The sequence below is a fragment of the Physcomitrium patens genome, chromosome 23, assembly GCF_059467195.1.
Source record: "Physcomitrium patens ecotype Gransden chromosome 23, ASM5946719v1, whole genome shotgun sequence".
Lineage (NCBI taxonomy): Eukaryota > Viridiplantae > Streptophyta > Bryopsida > Funariales > Funariaceae > Physcomitrium > Physcomitrium patens.
This window is the reverse complement of record NC_143432.1, coordinates 14,035,521-14,056,764: the sequence shown is the minus strand read 5'-3', so window position 1 is coordinate 14,056,764 and position 21,244 is coordinate 14,035,521.

Here is a 21,244-nt window from a genome sequence, read left to right as displayed (position 1 = left end):
TTAATTAAGAACTATGTGGTAACATGCTATAGGACCTCTAATATGCATCCAACTTACACGATACATGTCTAATTTGAAAGGCAAGTTTCCTAGATGTGTGCCATATGTTCAACTTATACTACAAGTGATTAACATGATAACATGTAATTTCCTTGTTGGCTAAATTTTCAACCTACAAATCACTTATAGACATGTATAAAGGCAAAGTAGCATCTATAAAGCTTCTATGAAGCTTTTCACAAGATATTATCATATTTATTTACTTTAACTTACTTCTATCTATTCTTATTATTTATGTAATTATCAAAATAAATATGTATATCCATGACATTACCCTCTTTTTTAAGAATGACTTCCATGAGGAGTGGTGATTATATGTTGATGAAGTCTAAGATGCGCCAAACTATATTTGTCACATACTCTGATCTTTGTTTCTTTTGAAGGTAGTTGATAGGTCCATTCAACTATCGATTATGTTCCATATCAAGACAAGAAGACTATCCCGATATTTAATCATTATTGAGGCCTTTATAACTTCTTTTAAACAAAATATTAGTGATACTATCACAAATAGTTCCTACCTCCAAAAGTATGACTAAACATCGAGAGTCCCTTCAAAGGTTGTGGTACCAAATGTATTATATCTCGCCATCTACTTAAGAAAGAACATGTCATTCTTGAGGATCTTTATCTCAATTTTGCCATCTCAAAGGTTGTGATAGTTACAATGTCTCATTTGATAGCTCAACAAATGATAGCTCTTGAGTTGAATGTGTTGGTTGTTGATTCTCCATCTCCTAAGCACTAAAAAATCCAAAGAAACAATTATATAAGATAGAATGAAATATCCATTGGACTTATTTTGCTTTATAGCAAAGAATTTTTTAACTCTTTATTTTGGTTTTAATGGATGTCATTGATGAAATGCTTTAACTTAGACTGATGTATTTGCTAGATTCTTAGATGGCTCCTATGTGTCTTCATTAATGTCATATCTACACCAATGTACGTGATATTTTAATCTATTTGAGTGCCACCTTGAATTTAAGACTTCTTCTACCTCAAATTCTTTATTATTGTCTACTTCTATAGGAGGTGGTGGCATTTGTATCATTTTTTGTATATCCATTTTCTAATATGGATCAAGTAAAGATACATAGAACTTAGGATGGATTTTCATAGACTCCAGTATGTGTAATTAATAAGCAATTGGATTGATCCGTTTACAAATAGAAAATGGTTTCTATTTTCTAGACATCTTATTGATAGTTGATGGTACATTTCAAATACTACTTTAAAACTTGATTTATCCATTCTATTTGTCTATCAGTTTGAAGGTGGAAATTCAAAGATAATTTTATATCCACCTTCAATATCTTGAAAAGAGTTCTCTAAAATCTTGATAAAAACTATGTTTCTTTCTCTGATATAGTATCCCTAGGTAATACATGATAATGATAGATGTTGTCAATGAAGAGTTTAGTTGCTCCTTCACATGTGATAGATTTTGTACATAGTATAAAATGTGCCATTTTGGTGAAACGATCTATAATCACAAATATAGAATCATAAAAACTTGAAATTGGAAGATCTATAATAAAATCTATAGAGACAGAAGACCATAGTTGTTCTAGTATAAGTAATAGTTGGAAGAATCAATAAGATTGATGACAAGGAATTTTTGATCTTGAACAAATATCACATGTCTGCACAAATTCTTTAATAGCCTTCCACATTTGACTTTACCAAAAATCTTTAGATATAAGCTCCAAAGACTTATTATATCCAAAATATCCTACTATAGGAAAATTGTGATGACCTTCAAGAACATGTAATCATGCTTTTTTTTTTAGAATATATAAGTGTCCTTCAAAATAGAATAGGTTCTATTTAAACTCAAACTTAGAAGTATCTTGAGACTTAGAAGAACTTTTTTAATATCATGAACAATAAGATCTCAGGACATACTTGCTTGAATCTGCTTGTAAAAATTCAAATCAACAATCAATGTTGATTTCATTGCTTAGAGATGAAATTCTTCTAGCCTCAATAAAATTATCTTTTGTTGATCAAAAGCTGCTTCTCTTTCTTTTGATGTAAGATAAAAATATTTAGAAAGGATATCAGAGAAACCTTGTTATTTTCTTAATTGATAAGTAATATTGAACTTAAATCTTGGTAAAGACATGCTCCAACATGCCTAGCAATGATTCAAAATACGTGCTGACGTGAAATACTCAAGGTTCTTATGATCTGTATATATAGTGACTGGACTTGAAGCGCCTTCTAAATAATGATGCCATTCTTGAAAAGAATCTGTGATTGGAAGAAATTCTTTGTTGTAGATTTTATAATTAATCTTGATTGCTGAAAAATTTCTTGAATGAAAAGCTACTTGATGAAGTTTGTCATTTGTTCCTATTTGTGATAAGACTACATCCAAGGCAAAATCAGATGCATTTGTCTCTATAAAAAATACTTTGGAGAAGTTGATACAATGCAAGATTGGTACAAAAATAAAAGCTTTCTTCAAAGCTTCAAATGATGATTTTGCTTCTTTACTCTACTTGAGCTTGTCTTTACAAGTTAAGAGTGTAAGTGGCACTGCAACTTGAAAAAAATTCTTAATAAAGATCCGATAGTAATTGAAAAATCTCAAAAAGTATTATATATCTTTTATTGTTTTTAGAATCTTCCACTCCATGATTGTGTGAACTTTTTTATGATCCATTATTAGACCTTTGTTTGAAATGATATATCCTAAGAAATCAACTTGAATAATGTAGAATACATACTTTTTCAACTTAGCTTACAATCTAGTATCTCTAAGTTTTTGTAATACACAACAAACATGAACCTCATATTCTTTTGTATTCTTAGAATAGATTAAAATATCATCTAAGTAATAGACAATAAAAACATCTAGAAACTCACAAAAAAATATCATTTATAAGATGTTGAAAAGTAGCTGGTACATTTGTGAGTCTAGAAGGCATGTCATTATATTTAAAGTGTCCATATCTTGTTGAAAATGCAGTCTTCTATTCATCTCCTTCTTTAATGCAAACCAAATTGTATGCTCTTCATAGATCTATTTTTGTATAGATCTTAACTTGATTTAATTTATAGATTAGACCAAATGGCAGTTGAGTTCTTTCTTTAAGATAGATGGAGAAATCATATGGACAATACTCCGAGAGAATATCTACATTTTTCTTCTCAAAAACATCTTTAAAATCTTAATATTGAATTGGAATTTTATTTGAAATCTTCCTATCATTTAAAATGGGTGTGGTATAAATAACAAAAGACGATCTTTCTTTTGGAGCATGCAAAAAAGCTTTTGCACCTACAAGTACAAGTTTAGCTATACTAAACTCATAGCTTTCTATTGGACTAGAAAAACTCTTAATGATATTTGAAGAAAAGTCAAGTTTATGAAAAATCCAATCTATCATAGGATTATACTTTTCTAGTAGCAATAAATCTAAAATAATTGGATTAGAAGGAGATTAAATTATATTAAAAATTACATGACTATTATGACCATTTATTACTACATCTATAGAAAGTGTTTCATGAATAACATCTTCAAAAGATAATGGACGACCATCTATGACTTCTACGTGTATGGGTTTAATTTTTCATACTAACTGTGTATTATGACTTTTAATAAATTCTTCATCTAAAAAAAAAGCTGAGGCTCTTGAATCTATTAAAAAGAGGCTTTGTGATTATTAGATCTTAAATGCATATCTATTATAAAACAAAGAGAGGATTTTGACGAGAGAATAGGACCTTCATTAAGAATTGTATAAGATTCTAGCTACACGATCTCTATTATAGTTGGAAAAATTTATTTTCTGACATGTTATTATCTTTAACAGTAGTACTCTTCATTTTCTTTAGACAATATTGAGCAATGTGCTTAGCTTCTCTATAATATAAACATAGTCCTTCTTGAAGACAATGAATCTTTTTTTATTTAATAAAAAGTTTAAAATATACTACATCAATATGCAAGTCTTCTACTTCCAAATATTTAGATTGAGAAATTGTTGGTATCGTCATTGATTTGTAATAATGTTGAGGTTTCCTTGTGCAATTCTGAGATCAAAACTCAAAAAGTTGATTGTCACATTTCATAGCAAAATCAATTGTTTGACTCAATGTCTCAGAATTAGGTAAATTAAGTATCAATTTCTTTACTTTATATTATAATCTTTAAAAAAATTGGTTGATGATTGCTACATCATTCTACTTGATATTTATCACTAATTATCAAAATTATGAAGTGTATAATATTACTGATCGATTACTTTATTGCAAGATACAAATCTTATTCATTGCAACACAAATTGCATCATATTCTCCATACATAGATCAAAACTCTACTAAGAATATTTCCAAATTATCCAATATTAGATCATGTTGTTCAAAAAATGATGAAAACTATGATAAAGTAGAACTTTAAAGTAGTGTTCTAATAAACTTGACTTGTGATTCTTAAGTTGGATAACTTTGAGGTTGTAGTTCAATCACAAGTTGTACTTGATTGATGAATCCTCAAAACTTAGATCTTATACCATCAAACTTCTCAAGTAATCTAATTTTTGGTTCTTTGAAACTTAAATAATATTCTATAATAAGATCAATAGTATGACTTGGTGTAGATGTTGAAGCAACTCCAATTATCTCTATATCTTCATTGCTTGATAATCTTGTTGCTCATTGTGATCATAGACTGAGTCGATGCATTGCAAGCATTAACTCTCTTATTTGTTCTTGCATTTGAGCCATTGCACTCTTCATTTCAGTAAGCTCTGCCATGCTACCACAATAAAAATAAATATGTCTATTCTCAAAAAATATAATATTCAAGAATCAAAAAAAAAAAAATTCAAGAAACAATATCAATTTAGAAAAAGGTAATCCGCAACTTCTAATAAGCTTATATCTTATCAAGAAAAAAAGGTAATCCACTCTTAATCAATAAAGGACAAATCTTTGATATGGTATGTACACTTTTGTCAATCTGTTAAGGATACAAACTGGAAGATGCATAAACTTATAGAATCTGTATCAAAAAGAAAGTGACAAAATAGAAGAAAGTATTGTTAGGGACATATTCCTTAGAACTTTCTAGAGAGAAGTTTCTAGAACCTTCAAGAAAACAAGCCTATGGAACCTTCTAGAAGAGAAGCCTCTGGAACCTTTTAGAGAGAAGTTTCTAGAAGCTTCTAGAAAGAAAGTCTCTGGAACCTTCTAGAAGAAAAGTTTCTAGAAGCTTCTAGAAAGGAATTCCCTAAAACTTTCTAGAAGCTTCCTAGTTAATAGAAGTAGCTCGAGAAGTTTCTAGAACCTTCTAGAAAAGAAGCCTTTGGAACCTTTTAGAAGCTTCGTAGTTAATAGAAGTAGCTCGAGAAGCTTCCTAAGTAGGAGTATATATAGGGATCGAGGCTGAAGAGTTCTTCAGTCTCGACAACACATCTCTTGGAGTTCTAGCTCACCTTTCTGGTGTTGTTCTTGTACTCATCTGTTTAATCTAGTTTTGCTACTTCTTCTTGAACTTCTTGTTAGATTTCAAGTCTGTATTTTGTGTCCGTGACAGTTTGTCGAGACTATACTAATTTGAGATATCAGAGCTAGTTCTTTCTTAGTAGAGTGTAGATTACCCCTCTACTTGAAGGTATACTAGCATTTTTTAGAGGTTGCAGATTACCCTCCTCTAAACTGATACTTCTTTTGTTACAATATTGGAGTCTTATTCTTCTTGGAGAGAGTGGATTACCCCTCTTCTTGAAATTCTTAAGGCATTTTATAGGTTGTGGATTACCCTCCTATAAACCAATATTGCCTCTTATAGGGTCATTTTTGTCCTTCTTTTAGAATGGCCGGAGGTCAAGACATTAGTATGACAGAAAGTTCGGAGTCTAAGTTAGATACTATTATGAATGCCCTCGCTACGTTATCACAAAGAACTGCAGAGATTGAAGGAGTGGTGGCAAGGCTTCATAATGATGGAGTATCTGGGATAGCACAATCTAAACTACACCAGCCTCAAATTTTGGCACTTGGAGAAACAACTTTACCTCAGGTTCGACAAGAACCACTAGTTCTACAACATAAGGAGCCTCGAGTTAGCCTTCCAGATAAGTTTGATGGAACACGTTCCAAGTTTCGAGGATTCGTCAATCAAATCAGGTTGATAACAATTTTACAGCCCGAACGATATCCAATGGAGGAGTCACGTGTTGGGCTTGTTGGAACATTACTTACGGGACAAGCTCTATCATGGTTTGCTCCTTTGTTTGAAAAACGATCATCCATATTAAACAACTTTGAAACCTTTTTGGAAGCATTTGTGGAAGCATTTGGTGAACACAATAAGGTTCGATGGGCTACAACAAAGATCCGGTCGCTATGACAAGGGATGCATTCTACATCAGTCTATGCTTCGGATTTCAGGCAATTAGTATGCGACATCAATTAGGATGAAGAAGCGTTGATGAGTCAATTCTATTGGGGTTTAAGAGATGATGTGAAGGATTTGCTGTTAACTCTTCCTGATCCACGAACGCTCAATGAAGCCATTAGCCAAGCTGTGAAGTGCGATAATCACCTATTCCAACGTCGCCAAGACCAACGCTCAAGACAACATACAATTCGCCATGTTCCAACTATGTCGCCAAGCGGTGTGAATTCGCATTCAGAGGTGGAAGACATGCAAATTGATGTGGTACGTATCAAATCTCTTACTATAGAAGAAAAAAAGCGATGTATGGAAGAAAATTTATGCTTGTATTGCGGTGGAGAAGGCCACAAAGTCGGAAACTGCCCCAAAAAGCAAAATCGAGGCATAGTCAAGACTAGGGGAGTATTTGTTCAGGAAAATGAGGATGCCCAGCCACAGTAGGAACCGTGTGGCTGGACAATGAAATATCCCAACAACAATCAGGTTCCTTTCTTTCTGCCCAACCTGCACTTTGTTTTACAATCCCTCTATTTATCGGCCCTCAAAAACTGAGAACCTTAGCACTACTAGACTCAGGAGCATCTGCTTGTTTTTTAGACGAAGAATTTACAAAGCGTCATAAGATCCCTTTAGTACAAAAATCAAAACCTGTTCATGTTGAGGTCATAGATGGGCGACCTTTATTGTCTGGTAGCATCACCCATGAATCAAAACCTATAGAAGTAACGTTTAAAGATCATAGTAGTCATATTATTTTTAATATTATTAGAACCCCATCAAATCCTATTATTCTTGGTCTTTCTTGGTTGGAAAAACATAATCCATTGATAGATTGGAGGTTGCGGAAGATGACTTTTCCCACAAAACCACCCAAGAAAAAACCTAATAAAAAACCTCGAAAAAAGAAATCCTTATTCATTGGAGCAAGAGCGTTTATAAGATCATCTAAGGAAGGCACTCCATTTGTCATTTATGCGGCTCCAACTACCGAGGAGAAGATCTCAACAGCAAGTATACCGGAGCAATATAAAGATTTTGAAGACGTGTTTCAAAAGAAGAACGCCGACATACTACCGGAACACCGACCATATGATTGTGCCATAGACTTGCAAGAAGGAGCACAACCACCTTTTGGCCCAATCTACAATCTATCGCAAATAGAGTTGGCAGAGTTACGAAAGTACATCGACAAGAATCTAGCCAAGAACTTCATTCGTCATTCAAAATCATCAGCTGGAGCACCCATCTTATTTGTGAAGAAGAAAGATGGATCATTACGGATGTGTGTGAACTATCGAGGCCTCAACAAGGTAACAAAGAAAAATCGTTACCCATTACCCTTGATTTCTAGTCTCTTAGAACAACTTGGACATGCGAAGATCTTTACAAAAATTGATCTAAGGGGAGCTTATAATCTCGTACGAATCAAGGAAGGAGATGAGTGGAAGACAGCATTCCGTACAAGGTATGGTCATTTTGAATATAATGTCATGCCTTTTGGTCTTACCAATGCTCCAGCGGTTTTCCAACATATGATGAATGACATCTTTCGAGAACACCTCGACGATTTTGTTGTCATCTACTTTGACGATATTCTAATATTCTCTAAAAATGAGGAAGAGCATGAGGAGCATGTTCGTTTGGTCTTGGAGAAACTACGCAAGCGAGGACTATATGCCAAATTAGAAAAGTGTTTATTTCACCAGACGGAGATGGAATTTTTGGAATTCATTGCGACTACAGAAGGTTTGAAGATGGACCCCAAGAAAGTAGAAGCAATCATGTCTTGGGAGGTTCCGAAGACGGTTAGAGATGTACAATGCTTTCTTGGTTTTTTTAACTTCTATCGGATCTTCATCAAGAATTATTCTCAAGTTGCTGCTCCTCTCACTCGATTAACATGCAAGGATAAGTTGGAATGGGGACCTTTGGCGGAGAAGGCGTTTCAAGATTTGAAGACAGCATTTACTACAGCTCCAATTTTGGTACATCCAGACTTTACAAAGGCCTTCTATTTAGAAACTGATGCTTCAGATTTTGCTTTGGGAGCTGTACTTTCACAAATGAATGAAGATAAGAAGCTCTATCCAGTTGCATTCTATTCTCGGAAGTTCTCTGCTGCTGAAATCAATTATGAGATCCACGATAAGGAACTTCTTGCTATAGTGGATTCTTTCGAAGAAAGGCGTCACTTTCTTGAAGGACCTGCACATCCAGTAACCGTATATATGGATCACAAGAATTTAGAGTATTTCATGACGGCTCGAGTTTTAAATCGGCGTCAAGCTCGGTGGAATATGTCGCTATCTAGATTCGATTTTGTTATCACTTATCGATTTGGAAGGCAGCAAGGACTATCCGATGCTTTATCAAGGAGATCGTATCTTGCACCAAAGGCTGGAGAAGCAGCGTTTGATCAACAATGTACAACGTTATTGAAGCCAGAGAGATTTCAACTTTGTGCTACTATTGTATCATTTGATGCTGACTTCCTAAACCATGTACGTGCTATGACCATTAAAGATTCAATAGCCATTGATATCAAGCAACGTACCAATGACGACAAGTTCAACGTGGAGGGAGATTTTTTATACTTTGAAGAGCGATTGTACATTCCAAAAGGACTAGCACGACTCCGAGTTCTTCAATCTCGCCATGATTTTCCAGCTGCAGGACATTTTAGATTCAACAAGACCTTGGAGCTTATTTCCCGAGATTTTTGGTGGTCCCAAATGTGAAAGGATGTGAAAGATTTTGTCCTCTCTTGTGACATCTGTTCAAGATCTAAGAATCCTCGGCATCGCCCTTATGGACTTCTACAGCCATTGCCAATTCCACGTCGACCATGGTCTTCAATTTCTATGGACTTCATCACGGACTTGCCATCATCAAACTCATTTGACAGCATCTTTGTCGTGGTAGATCGGCTTACGAAGATGGCACACTTTGTTCCTTGTAAGAAGACATCGTCCAGTAAAGTCACAACAAGACTCTTTCTCGATAATGTGTATCGATATCATGGACTACCAGATGATATCATATCAGATCGAGGTACCCAGTTCGTGTCAAAGTTTTGGAGATCTCTCTTTGGGATATTGAAGGTGGATATCAAGCTTTCTTCAGCTTTTCATCCTCAAACTGATGGCCAAACGGAACGGATGAATCAAGTCTTGCAGCAGTACTTACGATGCAGCATCAACTATCAGCAAGACGATTGAACTGCATATCTACCGCTAGCCGAGTTTGCATATAACAACACCCTCCATGCGTCGACTCAACAAACACCATTCTTTTCCAACTATGGGTATCATCCGAAGCTTGATTTATTGAGTCCGTCAACAAATAACAATCCAGCAGCTGAAGGATTTGCGAAGCAACTATCAGAGCTTCAAACTATGTTGAAGCTTCAATTACAATCCGCTCAAGAATCCTATAAGACGTCTACAGATAGATTTCGGAATCCACCACCTACTTTCAAAGTTGGAGACAAAGCCTGGCTTCTTCGAAGAAATATCAAGACCAAGCGACCATGTGATAAGTTGGACTATCGAAGATTGGGACCATTTATCATCCAGAAGCAAATTAATCCAGTGGCATACCGACTGGAGTTACCGGCTTCTATGAAGGTACATCCAGTCTTTCATGTTTCTCTGTTGGAACCTTATCGAGAGTCATCTTTTCCTGGAAGAGTGCAATGTCCGCTACCTAGTATTGAAATCGAGAACTGCGAAGAATACGAGGTTGAAAAGGTATTGGATTCACGGCGAAGGTGGGGAAAGTTAGAATATCTTGTTCATTGGTGTGGCTATGACATTAATGAGCGAACGTGGGAGCCAACTGAAAATCTTGCGAATGCGCCACAAAAGGTACAGGAGTTTCATCAACGACATTCTGATAAACCTAAATCAATTCGATGATAGCTTCTTTCTGAAGCTTGTTCTCCCAACAATATAAGAAAAGAGGAGAGCACTAGCAAAATTCATAGTTGATGTAGTTATTTTCTCCAAGATAGATCATAGTTTGGTCTTTTGATATGGATAGCCAAGAGATAGATACTATGCCAGTCAGAGTATCGCAATCGAGTAGGTCATGAAGGCGACCCCGAGATGAAGAACTACATGTACCACGACGAGGATGGAAGATACCAAGTAAGCGATCACTGGTGATCGTATTTGAGATCGAGCCTGCTTACGATGGTCAACCAGAAGGCGTGTTTCCAGGATAATTTCACAATGAGGACACGGAAGTTCATGCTTGGTCAGAAGTCGAAGGCGTGGGCCACTACCGTTGGCTTCAAGGGTCGATGAACCACTTGCCTCGTGAACAACAGTTGGAGTTCATAGCAGAAGTTATGTGACAGATCTTCATTTTCTTGCGTTGGTACTGATCAAAAACATTGCTTCTCAGAGACCTCGAAGCTAAAGGAGGGGGTGATGTTAGGGACATATTCCTTAGAACTTTCTAGAGAGAAGTTTCTAGAACCTTCTAGAAAACAAGCCTATGGAACCTTCTAGAAGAGAAGCCTCTGGAACCTTTTAGAGAGAAGTTTCTAGAAGCTTCTAGAAAGGAAGTCTCTGGAACCTTCTAGAAGAAAAGTTTCTAGAAGCTTCTAGAAAGGAATCCCCTGAAACTTTCTAGAAGCTTCCTAGTTAATAGAAGTAGCTCAAGAAGTTTCTAGAACCTTCTAGAAAGGAAGCCTCTGGAACCTTTTAGAAGCTTCGTAGTTAATAGAAGTAGCTCGAGAAGCTTCCTAAGTAGGAGTATATATAGGGATCGAGGCTGAAGAGTTCTTCAGTCTCGACAACACATCTCTTGGAGTTCTAGCTCACCTTTCTGGTGTTGTTCTTGTACTCATCTGTTTAATCTAGTTTTGCCACTTCTTCTTGAACTTCTTGTTAGATTTCAAGTCTGTATTTTGTGTCCGTGACAAGTATGTATATTCAAGAAAGAATTGAAATTGCTATTGCTAAAGACTAAAAAATATAAGACTCTTGAAACTAGACTAATAGCAAGAAAGGAGTTGACAAGAATGAAGAAGACCTCACTCTTACCTCTATATATATTACTTAATTAAAAACTATGTGGCGACATGCTATAGGACCTCTAATATGTGTCTAACTTACAAGACACATGTCTAATTTGCAAGGCAAGTTTCTTAAGTGTACACCATATGTCCAATAAGTGTGCTACAAGTAGTCAATATGTTAATATGTGGCATCTTTGTTGGCGAAGTTTTCAACCTACCAATCACCTATAGACATGTATAAAGGCAAAGCACTATTTATGAAGCTTCTAAGAAGCTTTCTACAAGATATTATCATATTTATCTACTTTCACTTACTTCTATCTATTCTTATTATTTAAATAATTATCAAGTTAAATATGTATGTCCATGACACAACCAAAATATGATTATGAGATATCTGCAGCAAACACGTAATGAGATCCATAGTCACATACTCCCAACATGTCGTAGATAGTAAAATTGGCTAAAATAATCCAAAAAATAATGTATTACATGCTTTGTTATGTTGACATGACTCGCTGGAGTGTACTAAGGCTCAAACATCATAATCCAAACCTGTCTAAAATCATGTCCTTAAGATCCATTCTAAAATCTTTTTTCATTCTAGATATTCAGATATTAAGATGTCATGTCTTTTTTAAAGTATGCGCTTTCAGAGTTTAGCATTGTTGGATACATAAATTTGCTTCTTGAAATAGAGCAAACCAACATTAAGAATGTAATCTTGATATTATGTATCGCCCACTTTTAGTCGATCGCTAATCATCTTGAAATAAGCATCTTAATATGTAGCTTCCTTCCATTCTACCTCTTTGATTAGATCTAAAAGGACACTACTAATGGTAGCAACATCTGCCTTGTCTCCTAATTTGTCCTTCAAGTCTAATCTCCATCATAAGTTATATGGCATTATATGTTATCACCCTTACTTATACTCAAGCTGAATATCAAAAAGCTGCAATTTTTCTTCCTAATCATAATGTCGTAATTTCATATTTTTCAGATGCAAATCATATAGCAAGGATCAATGGTCAGTTCAAACAACTATTGGCTTTTCTAATAGATAGTGTTGCCACACCTTTGTAGCATATACAATTGCTAATTGATCTCAATTACATGCTGAGTAATTGTACATTGCCCTTCTGAGCTTGTGTGATTTATATGTCATAGGTTGAAGGCTCCTACTAAAGTCTTATTGAAGGACCGCTCCAATAGCAAAGTTGAAAGCATCAATGTCAAGTATATAAGAAAGATAAAGATTATATGGATATAATACTAGAGTAATAATAAGTGTCTCTTTTAACTTATCAAAGGCATTTTGATGCTCCAGTTTTCATTCAAATGAGGTACCTTTTTTCAATAGGTTTATCAATGAAGTGGCAATGTGAATAAATTGTCAAATAAAATGGTGATAGTAACCAAAAAGGCCTAAAAATGAGCAAATTTCAGAAGTATCCTTGAGAGTTGGCCAATCCTCGATTGCATTTATCTTATCTTGCTCCATACGTACACCTTTGGAAGATATCATATATTCCAAAAAGAAGACTTTTGACTTTTAAAGTTTATATTTTCATTGCTTGCAATAAAAGTAACTATTTTACAATTGGCATAGCATTTTTCGTAGGTATTACTCATACTCTTCAGAGGTCTTACTATATACAAGGATATCACTAATGAAAACAACTATATATTAGTCCAAAAGGTCTCAAAACAATTTTTTTATATGACCCATAAAAGAGGCTGGAGTATTGGTGAGGCCAAAGAATAAAATCAATAATTCAAAATACCTATAGCATGTATAAAATACCATCTTTTTTACATCTACTCTTGCAATAGATGTTTACCAATATCTGCTCCAAAGATCCTATTTACTAAAGATAGTTGCATCTTAAAGTTGGTCAAGAAGATCATCCATACATAGAAGTAGATATGTATTTTTAATAATCTGCTTATTGAGGCCTCGATAGTCGATGCAAAGGCAAAGTCCACCATCTTTCTTAGGTGCAAAGAATATATGTGCTCTCCATGGTAATGTACTTTCTCAAATGAGGTCTTTCTTTAAAAGTTTATCCAATGTTTTTTGTAGCTCTTCAAGTACTTTTAGTGCTAGGTGATAAATTGGTCTATTTATTGATTTGGCTCCAAGTAATAGTTCTATTTGAAAGGGGGTACCTCGATCAAGAGGTATATCACTAGATAGGTCAATTCAAAAGACATCTTGCTATTCCCATATGAGTTACTTTATATGTTCTACTCCTTTGGTTGTCTTCTCTACCACTGATGCAAGATTTGAAACCACCATACATACCGGTTGGTCATATTGTATTTACTTCTTCATAAAGGTGATTCCTGTGAATAAGTCTTTGATTATGAATTGTCTTTCTTCTTTACTTCATATAGACGTACAAAGAATCACCTTACGTCCTCCACCTTTAAAAAGAATTGTCCTTGTTATCCAATCAACTTACTTGTTTTGCATCTCTAGCTATGGTATACCAAGGATAACATCATAACTTAGTTTTGTCACCTTGAATCTCTCTCTTAAGATATAAGCGTCTGTCAATTTCAAGGTTTCTTTTTTACATGTCTCACTCAATATGTTCTCTCGGTCATCTATAAGGTATATACTTTCTTCCTTGATTGCATTAATTTTAATTCCAAGCCAGTCGGCAATTTCAATTGAGATGCAATTTTCTGTAGAGCCACAATCTACAAGCACTCGACATAGTTGTCTTCTTAGTAGTCCTGTTAGATTCATTAGTTGATTCTTTTTATAATTGTACAAGGCCATGCCATTTATCTCTGAGACATAATAGCTATCTCTAGTACTCGCCATCAGTGCCTTTACTGAAGAGCTCCATTTTCTTGCTCTAACTCATTATCAATTTGGTGAGTATTGAGAGTGTGAACCTGCCTTCTCTTGTTGGTGCTTGTATTTTGACATTTAGAACAACCTTTGATTTGATGGCCTAGCTCTCAACAATAAAAATATAATCCCTTTTATACCAATATTTTTTGTCTTTGTAATATCAATGATCCTTATAAGGCATCAATTTCTATTGGCATTAGTTGTTGTGTCGTAATATTAGATAGCAACATAGGACTTTGTACTATAGATTGTACTCCACAATTTTTGAAATCTATAGTATTGATCCTCTGTACAATTCGAATTGCTTCTTCGAATGCTTGTGGATTCCTTAGTTCTACTTGTCACTAGATTCCAAGTTTCAAATCTTGTAGGAATCGATCCATCATCTCTCCCTCTAAAATATTACAAATTTAGAAACATAGGGTCTTGAATCAAGACATAAAATCTTGCACTAATGTGAGCTAAAATAAACCTATACTAATTGGAAGTTTATTCTAACTCACAATAAGTGAATTAATTATGTGAATTTAAAAATAAATCTATTGTTTAAATTCTAATCTATTTATTATTTTTTCTTCTTAAATACTAAGTTATTAATCAAATCTTTTAATATTACTGACATTCACAATGATAATTCATTCCTTAATTTCATGCAAAATATTTCTTTCTTTTACTTTTAATTAGATAATTTGGTTTTATTTTATTTTATTTTATTTTATTAGGTCGTTTTTATTACTTTTTATTATTTTATTATTTTATCATTATTAAAAATATATAAATTTTTATTTCTTAATTAATTGATGGTAAAAATAATTAAATAAGTTATTATCTTTACTCCATAGTAACTATAAATTTTTTAAAGGTTGGATTAAAAATTGAAAGTTAAAAGTTAAAAGTAAGTTTAAAAGTAAAAATAAAATAAAAAGTAATAAAAAATAAAGATTAAAATAAAAAAAAAGTAAAAAAGAGAAGATTAAAAGTTAAAAATTAAAGCCAAAAGTAAAATATAAAAGTTATAAGTTACTGTAAATAAAATAAAATAAAATAAAGAGAGATACAAGCGGAAGTACCTTAACAACCCCTAAGTATTGAAGGAAGCACCCTCTTTTTACTCCAAAATTTGCCAAAACTCCAAATTAGCTTTAAATCTAGTGATTTTTATTTTATTGGAAATTTAACTTCAAGGCGCTCTTGCTCTGAAATTTTCGTAGCAATCTAATACCTAAGCTGCTAGAAATGCTTCTTCAAATTTGGAACATTAGGCTACTGCTGTAGCCGACTCCTTTCACTCAAAATTTTTTAAAAAATTCAAAACTGCTTCAAATTTAATGCAATCTACGCCAATGGAAGTTAAGCTTAAGTTTCTTATACTTCCAAAATTTCAAAGTGATTCCATCAAGTAGAACTGAGAAATGCCTTCTCAAAGTTGGGTTATTGAAACTGCCAAAGTAGCCGCCTTTTGCACTCAAAAATTCACCAAAAATTTGGTTTAACTCCAAATTGAGTAGGCCTTAGTTGAAAAGCTAATAACAAGGGCTATGTGATGAAAAATATTCACTTAAAAATCATAAAAAATTACAGACTAATTGAAGGAAATCCGAGGCCCCTCAAACCTTTTTGACTAAAGAAATGGTTGGTGACCACTAATTGCAAAAGGGTGCCTTTTAAACCACAACAAGCCCCATTGACGATAAAAAAACTAATTTTCATATATTCCTAAAGTTCACAATGAGATCTAAGATCAAGAAAGAAATAAAAAATTAAGATTAGGATTAGAATTGAGACCATACTTTGGCAGGGCTTTGCCTGCATCAAAAGAAAGAGAGAGAGAGGCTTTGGAAACCAAACCACTCTTATACAATTGAGTGGTGGCTTGTAGAAGGGCGGCCACATCTCCACCCTTGATCTCTAAGATCCCTAATGTAAATCTATGGCCTTCCTTTATCCAAGAACTAATTTCATGACGAAGGCTGATGGCTCTTGTAAGTAGGAAAAAAAAAAAAAAAAAAAAAAAAAAAAAAATGATAAATCTAACTTAACCATTGCGTTTAAAATACCTTTTTATGCTAAGATTTACTACTCAAATTCATCAATCTATGCTCCTTTGTAACTTTTATGAAGGTTTTTTACTTACAAGGATTTAGGCAATATTTGTAAAATTCTTCAAAAAATGAGAATTCCATTTCTCTACTTGTACTTTAAAAGAAACAATGTTGATCTTATTTTCTTCACTCCACATGATGCATTTGATGCATCCATTTCATTTGAAAGGCTTCCATAAATTAGAAGAATCACTTTGCCTCTTGGATTTATTGAATTTGGAAAAAATCTTTAAAATCATCATAATTAAACCTCACCATATTTACATTTTTCTTTTTTGACACCAAGACTAATTCCTTTGTAATTCTTCTACTACTAGCTAACTAGATAAATATATTCATTATAGTCTTTTCTTACTAAATTCTATCCTAGATTGCATATTTGCTATTAATAATCTATTTTATATTTTTTTCTAAAATTCTAATATTAAAATTTTCATAAAATTTGTGTTTTAAGCACAATAAGTGTATTTTTTATACTAAATATCAAAGTGAGTCAATTCAATGGCTCACAACTAATCTAAATTGTATAAGATTTGTCAACTGATCACATGTTATCTTCTTTGCATTGATGGGCCAAATTATTTTCTAAACTTGGTCTCAGACTCCTCTCAATCACAAAATCCACCTTAAGCTCTATAACTTTCAATTTGATGTCGCCACCAAATGGTTGCCGCATCTTTCAAATAATTGGCTGCATATATAATTCCTTCAATGGTATTTGCCCTAGATAATTAGACGTATTATTACATGTTGAAGAGCCATTGATACACATCTTCTTGTCTAGAAGTCTCAGAGTATGTACTAAGCTTACTCAATTTCAATCTAGGAGATGTCAACTCTCTTGACCTTGATGCTTCTATTTGGCCTTATTAAGTAGCTATCTCACCTAAGAGGTGTTGTATTTGAGCTTTAATCTGAGATTGCTCTGTCCTATCTTTCATACTATAATTTCTTTGCTGGATTCTACTATTACAATGTCTTTTCTCCTCCCAATTGATTTTTTAAGAGTACCTCATAATAGCCTCAACACAATATTCAATGTAACCATAATAACTAACCTTAGATTAGATGATGATTATTGATACGCTACCAAAAGTAAACAGTGTAACACTCACTCTAATACTAATGAAATAAGACCAGACTATCTCAAAAATCTAAAATCCTTTTAATCCACAACAACATAAAGTTTCATCACAATATAGGACAAAACATATGAGAGAAAAACTAAATGGAATTAAATAAAATAGGACATGAAGGACAAAAATAAGCAAGCCGAAATAAAATAGAATAGACCTAAACTGAAAGATACAAAACCAAATTTTACTAAGAAAAGGGTCTTAAGCCATACCTAATCAAATGCCCCAAAAGGCTCTAAACAATCCTCTTTATATCTTATCCTACTACCCTAGACTTTTTAGAATGTTCCTAGGTGGTGGATTCCACCTAGATAACTGCCGTAAGTTTTTTTCTAGAAGGTTCCATGATGGGCTCTACTTAAATAACTATCCTAAATTCTTTCTAAAATGTTCTATGGTAGATCCTACTTGATCTTCTAATTTAACCCCAATTTTAGAAACTTCCATGGTTATTACTATCTAAACAATTATCTTATCTATATCATGTTACAATATATATAGATGCAAGAGTGTAGCCTTCTTCACTTTTGTTAATACCTTTCTAGTGCTTAGTCTTATTTCAAGACTTTTTAATCTTCTTATCTTTGGTAATAGCCATTCTAATTCAATATATTACCATCTTTGAATGATTTCTTAGTCTTTTCAAGTAACACAAGAGTGTATTGAGGATTTCTTTCTTTGAGATTTATGTCCTTGACACTAACATTGTTTCATTAATGAAAACCTATAGTCTTTAAGAGAAAGTCCATAAAAGATAGTATTAATGGTGAAGCATAAAATCACCATATAATCTTCAATAGAATATAAATTTTATAGTTGGAGGTGCCTACAACTTCAACTTATTAATCAATATGACAACTTCTAAAAAAACCTCTACATTGAGTCGAAAATTGCTGCAATAGTGATCAATAAAGGAACATACACAATTTCTTATTATTAAAAGTAGAAAATTCTTATCTCTAAGGTAGTTAATTTGGTGCTTGTAGTCAATAGGGTTGACAACCTCTTTTTAATTTCAACTTAAACTCATATTTAACCTCTAATTGGTTGAATTGTTTTCATCAAAATTTTTGTTTTATTATAAAGTTTAGATAGAAAATAATAATGATTAAGTAATGCAATCAATCAAAAAACCAATTTATCTCTCTAATTTATCTCGTTGATTTATACCTCCCTTGATGTATTTTATAATAGATATAGAGAGAGAAAAAAAAAACAAAACAAAACAAAACAAACAAAGAAAAAGAGAGAGACAAAGAGAGCAAGAAATTTATAAATTGAAAATATATTGAGATATTTAGAAGTAACTTTTGGATTTTTTTTACTTTAGAACAAAAATTTGATAATGTGTTTTAAGTTTGAGATTCAAATGGATTTACCATAATTATGCAAATAATACATTAATTATTTATCAAATACTTAAAATGAAATACTTAGAAGAAATTTGATTTTGGTAGAATTATACCTAAGATGAATTTATCTGAAATATTTTATAAGAAAACACCATTTATCTAGCTAAAAAAAAATAAAAATAATACATATCTAACTTGTGATATGGTAGGCAAAGTATTTTTCTTTGTATTAAAACATAAAGTGATATAAAAGATTTTTCTAATAAGATTTTGGTTTTTTCCTATATTTTAGTATTTATTTAGTATTATTTTTAGGATTATTTTTATTTTAAATTTTTTTATTAATAGATATTCTTAAAAAAATTATAAGATAATTAAAATAAAAATATTTAAAAAATTACATAAATTATAGATTTTTTTTCAAAACCATCTAATAGAAAGAGAGTTTATTATTTTTTTTAATATGTACTTACTTTTTTCTTATGTCATAAATATAAAAATAATCTAAAATCATACTTATTATAAAAATAATTCTTAAATTATAATTCACTAATTTTTTGAGATTCAAATAATTTCTAAAAAAACTTTAATTCTTTTTATTTAACATGTATCATACTAATATAAATTAAAGAAACTATATTTAATATATTATTATTACTGAAATTATTATCGATAAAAAATATCTTATAAATATTCAGAATATTTTCTATTATTTTCTATTTATAGATTTATTCAATGATTTTTAATTTTTGTATGAAATATCATATAACAATATATTTTTTAGATGAATCATAAATATTTTTAAATAATAAAATTAACTTTAATCATTTAAAAGTCAAACTTAGAGTTTGGTTGAATTATTTTAGAACTAATATTTTTGAGAGAGTATCAAATCAACCTATCTAAATCTTAAATCTACCCACCTCATAACTTTGTGGTTTGAAACCACCCCAAGGCTTCTTTTGGCCAATCTCAAGTCTTCTAAAGTAGACAATCCATTTCCAATAATTTAAGCATTTTAACATATATCTAGTAGGTGTAAAAATGGAAAAAAAAAAAAAAAAAACTTCCACATAGAAAAATAGAAATCAAATTGATAATAAGTATTTTTACATAATTTTTCATTAAAATAGATTTTATATAAATATTTCAGCTAAAGATTCTTTTTAATCCATTTTGGACATATAGGCCTACCTATTTCCAAGTGGTGGTGGGTTAAAAAAATAAGAATCCAACTTTTATAAAATTATGATGTGTAGCAACTATTAATGCTACCAAGAGAAGTGTGGTACCTAATTATAATATTATTCTACTCCAACTAATCAAAAATTACCACCTATTAATAATTCATGCATATCTATTCCAAATATAATAAATTTTATTCATTGCTCACATCTTAATATTATTTTAATCAGTCCCAACTTATTTTTAGTCAATAAAATGTCAAACCTTATTGCCAGACTAATGGAATTAGATAAGCCTATATGTTAGAAATGGGGGGTGGTTGACAATAGATCAGCTATTTTATAGTAAAGGATTTTCTAGCAATATGATATTCTACTTGTGGAAAACCAATACCTAATATGTATTATTCATAGTGGCTAAGAAGAGCCTTGAGTGTTTGAGCCTTCAAATATTTGTGGTACCATCATAGAGGGTTGATTTAAGATTTAGATGGGTTGATTTAATATTCCCCTATTTTAAAACAAAACATGTTTTATACATTAAAAAAATTGGTTTTGATATTGACTATTATGTTTCCAATCAATATCCAATTACACAAAAAATGACATAAAATTCTTCTATCTATTGACATTGAATTAATACACAAAAAAGAATACAACATTTCTTTGAAAAATAATGACAATATCAATAATATTTTTGAAGACATTCATTTGCTTAATAATCTCTTACATTGAATACAAATTAATTCCATGTTATCTACAATCTGTTTGAGTGACAATTTCTAACTCAATTAGCTTCAATCTGGAAGCTCGGTTTGTGGGCGTTTCCAATAAAATCATGAGCAAGACAGAGTTTGGACACAAAAAAGAAAAAAAATCCTAAAAAGAATTACGCATCTTTGCTGCTATAGCTCAGCATGCGTGTTTGAGCACCTCCATGGCGAGGCACACAAAGACAGAGACAGAGAGAGCCCACCATTTCATGAAGCTTGAGAAGAACCAGGTCCAAGTTTCACCAGCATGCCAGAGGGTCCACCAAATGCCTTGACTCAGGCTTCAAAAGACACAAAAATATGGTGAGATCATGCCGACGCTTACCT